General features: G+C 62.1%; 1 pseudogene; it reads right to left on the bottom strand.

Moving 5' to 3' along the window:
- Positions 1–5000, bottom strand: part of LOC124607581 — a 7956-nt pseudogene that overhangs the window by 2192 nt on the left and 764 nt on the right.

Here is a 5000-nt window from a genome sequence, read left to right on the forward strand (position 1 = left end):
AGCCTTCGTAGGGAAGGCGTTGATGCGGGCGCGGAGGGCGTCGATGTATTCACGCCCAGATAGCAGGCGACTGGTGTCGGCGACCCACTGATGTTGGCCACTGACGGCGGCAGAAGATGACAGTGCCGCACCGTCAATGGCGATGTGTAGGCGCGCCGCCCACATTTCCCCAACCTGCGTTGACGATTTGAGGAGGTGGCCCTCCCACATTAGGTGGCGCTCCAGCACCTCGATCTCACGCTGTACCTCATCCATGCCTGCACCGTCGCAGGCTGGCCCTATCTTCTTCAGCGCCAGGAGACGGGACCGACGGAGGGTCGGACCCATCCATCGGCAAGATGGAATGCCGAGGCCCCCCTGGGCAACAGGAGCGTGGAAGTATCCCAGGGGGGTGTCCGCCGGAAGGCGGAACCATCTCCTGACGGCGGCCCGGATGGTAACGTCGGCCGACTTCAATGCACCCACCCGGGTGCGGCTGAGGGCCAGCCCGTGGTACAGGCCAGGGAGAAGTACGTTGGTGAGAGCGTGGAGGCGCTGTTGCGGCTTCAGCGGAGCTCGGGAGATGACGTCAAGCTGCTCCACCAGGTGGCTACGTGGATTGAAGACACAGCGACCCGCCGTGGAAAATTGCAGCCCCAGGTACCGGAAGGTTTCACCCACACGCAGGGCAGGCATGGTGGTATTGCCTGCTGTGAAGGTGACATTGCTGTCCACCTTCACCTTCTTCTCGCGCCCTGACGCGACTAAGGCGAGGGTGAAACACTTCCGGGCGTTGATCTGCAGCCCCAGGTGGGCGAGGGCTGCGGTAGCTGCGTCGATGAGGGACTGCAAGCCCCTCGGGGTCGCTGCAAACAGCAAGACGTCATCTGCAAAGGCCGCAGCGTTGACTCTGCGACCGAGGATCCGAGCTCCGATGTGGGAGGGCAGTTGGCCTAAAACGTAGTCCACCGCAAAGTTGAACAGGAGGGGGGAGAGGGGATCGCCCTGGCGAACGCCCCGTGCTGGCTGCACAGACACGCCCACGCCGGCGCCGTCCGCTATCACTGTCGTGCTGCCCTCGTAGCACCGCTCGACATACTCGACAAAGCAATCCGGCAGGCCATGCGCCTTCAGCACGGGGCGAAGGGCAGCATGATCTACCGAATCGAATGCCTTAGATACGTCGATCGATGCCACAAAGACAGAGCGGCAGGAGCGAACTGCGTCGGTGAGAGCAGTGTCCAAGATGAAGGTATTTTCCAACATCCCATCCCGAGGGATGAATGCCCGCTGACGTTCGTCCACAGCACAAGCGCGCATCAGGCGTGACGCGAGAACCTTGTGAAAGGTCCGCGCCAACACCGAGCAGACCGTAATGGGGCGAAAGTCAGCGGGGGATGTTGGTGCAGCCGTTTTCGGGAGAAGGGACGTCCGCGCGCGAAGCAGGCGTTCCGGAAGGGCGCGGGCCAGAAGGAAGAGATTCATCACTTTCACCAGGACTTCGTGCGGCAGGCGCCGCAACTCCGCTGGGGTAAGGCCGTCCGGCCCGGCTGCTGATCCCCTGGGCGGCAACGCGGCGGCGACCTCCTCATGTGTGACCGGCCCCCATATGCACTCGAGAGCGACAGGCTCTGAGTGCGGGAGGAGGCGGTCACGAATGAAGCCCGCGGTGGAGATGGGCTTCTTGGTGAAGAGGTCCGCCCAGAAGTCCAGCAGACCAGGGATGGCAGGTGGCGGCTGGAGCAGGGTGCCATCCAAGAGGCCGCGCACGCAACGCGCACGCGACCGTCGGAAGGCATCCTGCGTTCTCGCGTACTCCCAGCGGCGCCGCTTGCGCTTCTGCGTCGGCGGCGCAGCAGGCGGCCGCTTCGATGGTTGGCGCGGCCGCTGTGTCCTGGTGATCGATCTCTCCCCTCTGGACCCGACCGACGCAAGGGCATCCGGGAGCATGCCCAGGATGACATCGGGCGGCGTGCCCCGCCCCAGACCTATGACACGATCCAGGGCAGAGAAACGCTGGGCGGAAGCGGGTAGCCCCGCCAGATGCTCCCAGATGGCGGCGTCAGTCGGCCCCTCCGGCGGCGGCCCGGTGGTGTCGGCCGCGAAGTCCTCGGCTGCGTCGACGGGCGGCGCAGCGGCCTCGCCCGCGTCAGGCAACGGGCTCGCCGCTCCCCGGCGGGACGCCGGCTCTTCCCCCCGACCGATCTCAAGCGCCTCCATGAATTGGCGGACAAGCTGCTTGTGGGCAGCTTGCCGCCGTCGGCACTTGATTGCCTCAAGCGTTCGGTCGGGGAACATCCTGATGAGCTCTTGATTTACAAAGAAGAACCGGGCGTCCCTCTCGAGGAACAGTTCGGCCTCTGCCCTGGCGAGCGACAGGACTTCTTCCTCCGTCCACCTCGCGCGATGCCTCTCGGTGACGATCTCCGCGTTGGCGGCCGCAAGATGTTGGCGGCGGCGATGGACCCCGAGACCGTTCTTGGTTGTAAAGCTGCGGTGGCACTCACTACAGGTATACATAGCTGCAAAAGTTACAAGATTTTCGGCACGGCCGGTTGGCCGGCTAGGTGCTGGGGGAGTTGGGGTGGCACCTTCAGCGGAAGGGCCACCACTTATTCTCTGCTTACTGCCCCCAACTAAAAAAGGGATAGTGCGAGGGGGGGCTGGTAACCCCCCCAAGCCCCTGGTGCGGTCTTCCACTCTGCGAAATCAGCGGGCCCACGAGAAGGGGAGAAGACCGCAGGAGAGGAGAGGCTAAGAGGGCTAGGCCCATGTATTGCGCATCACTCTCCCTGTAACTATAACCCAAGGAAGGCACCTCGCAGCAGCAGCACGACTACATCAAGACCGCACTTCGAAAAGCCAAGTCCGGATGCAGCCACACCGCCGCCACTTGGCCACCTTAAGAGAGTCATAGTTACTCCCGCCGTTTACCCGCGCTTGCTTGAATTTCTTCACGTTGACATTCAGAGCACTGGGCAGAAATCACATTGCGTCAACACCCGCTAGGGCCATCGCAATGCTTTGTTTTAATTAGACAGTCGGATTCCCCCAGTCCGTGCCAGTTCTGAGTTGATCGTTGAATGGCGGCCGAAGAGAATCCGCGCACCCGAGCGCCCCCGGAGGAGCACGCTAAGGCGGACGCGGCCTCGCAGCAAGGAAGATCCGTGGGAGGCCAAGGCACGGGACCGAGCTCGGATCCTGCACGCAGGTTGAAGCACCGGGGCGCGAACGCCGCGCAGGCGCGCGCATCCTGCACCGCCGGCCAGCACGAGGCCAACCAACGGCGAGAGCAGACCACGCCCGCGCTAAACGCCCGCACTTACCGGCACCCCTACGGCACTCACCTCGCCCAGGCCCGGCACGTTAGCGCTGACCCACTTCCCGACCAAGCCCGACACGCCCCGATCCTCAGAGCCAATCCTTATCCCGAAGTTACGGATCCAATTTGCCGACTTCCCTTACCTACATTATTCTTTCGACTAGAGGCTCTTCACCTTGGAGACCTGCTGCGGATATGGGTACGAACCGGCGCGACACCTCCACGTGGCCCTCTCCCAGATTTTCAAGGTCCGAGGGGAAGATCGGGACACCGCCGCAACTGCGGTGCTCTTCGCGTTCCAAACCCTATCTCCCTGCTAGAGGATTCCAGGGAACTCGAACGCTCATGCAGAAAAGAAAACTCTTCCCCGATCTCCCGACGGCGTCTCCGGGTCCTTTTGGGTTACCCCGACGAGCATCTCTAAAAGAGGGGCCCGACTTGTATCGGTTCCGCTGCCGGGTTCCGGAATAGGAACCGGATTCCCTTTCGCCCAACGGGGGCCAGCACAAAGTGCATCATGCTATGACGGCCCCCATCAACATCGGATTTCTCCTAGGGCTTAGGATCGACTGACTCGTGTGCAACGGCTGTTCACACGAAACCCTTCTCCGCGTCAGCCCTCCAGGGCCTCGCTGGAGTATTTGCTACTACCACCAAGATCTGCACCGACGGCGGCTCCAGGCAGGCTCACGCCCAGACCCTTCTGCGCCCACCGCCGCGACCCTCCTACTCGTCAGGGCTTCGCGGCCGGCCGCAAGGACCGGCCATGACTGCCAGACTGACGGCCGAGTATAGGCACGACGCTTCAGCGCCATCCATTTTCAGGGCTAGTTGCTTCGGCAGGTGAGTTGTTACACACTCCTTAGCGGATTCTGACTTCCATGGCCACCGTCCTGCTGTCTTAAGCAACCAACGCCTTTCATGGTTTCCCATGAGCGTCGATTCGGGCGCCTTAACTCGGCGTTTGGTTCATCCCACAGCGCCAGTTCTGCTTACCAAAAGTGGCCCACTTGGCACTCCGATCCGAGTCGTTTGCTCGCGGCTTCAGCATATCAAGCAAGCCAGAGATCTCACCCATTTAAAGTTTGAGAATAGGTTGAGGTCGTTTCGGCCCCAAGGCCTCTAATCATTCGCTTTACCGGATGAGACTCGTACGAGCACCAGCTATCCTGAGGGTAACTTCGGAGGGAACCAGCTACTAGATGGTTCGATTAGTCTTTCGCCCCTATACCCAGCTCCGACGATCGATTTGCACGTCAGAATCGCTACGGACCTCCATCAGGGTTTCCCCTGACTTCGTCCTGGCCAGGCATAGTTCACCATCTTTCGGGTCCCAACGTGTACGCTCTAGGTGCGCCTCACCTCGCAATGAGGACGAGACGCCCCGGGAGTGCGGAGGCCGCCGCCCCGTGAAGGGCGGGGAAGCCCCATCCTCCCTCGGCCCGCGCAAGGCGAGACCTTCACTTTCATTACGCCTTTAGGTTTCGTACAGCCCAATGACTCGCGCACATGTTAGACTCCTTGGTCCGTGTTTCAAGACGGGTCGTGAAATTGTCCAAAGCTGAAGCGCCGCTGACGGGAGCGATTATTCCGCCCGAGAGCATCCCGAGCCAACAGCGGCGCGGGTCCGGGGCCGGGCCAGGTAGGTCCGTCATCCGGGAAGAACCGCGCGCGCTTGCCGGGAGCCCGAGCGCCCAAA

This window comes from Schistocerca americana, chromosome 3 (assembly GCF_021461395.2).
Source record: "Schistocerca americana isolate TAMUIC-IGC-003095 chromosome 3, iqSchAmer2.1, whole genome shotgun sequence".
Classification (NCBI taxonomy): domain Eukaryota; kingdom Metazoa; phylum Arthropoda; class Insecta; order Orthoptera; family Acrididae; genus Schistocerca; species Schistocerca americana.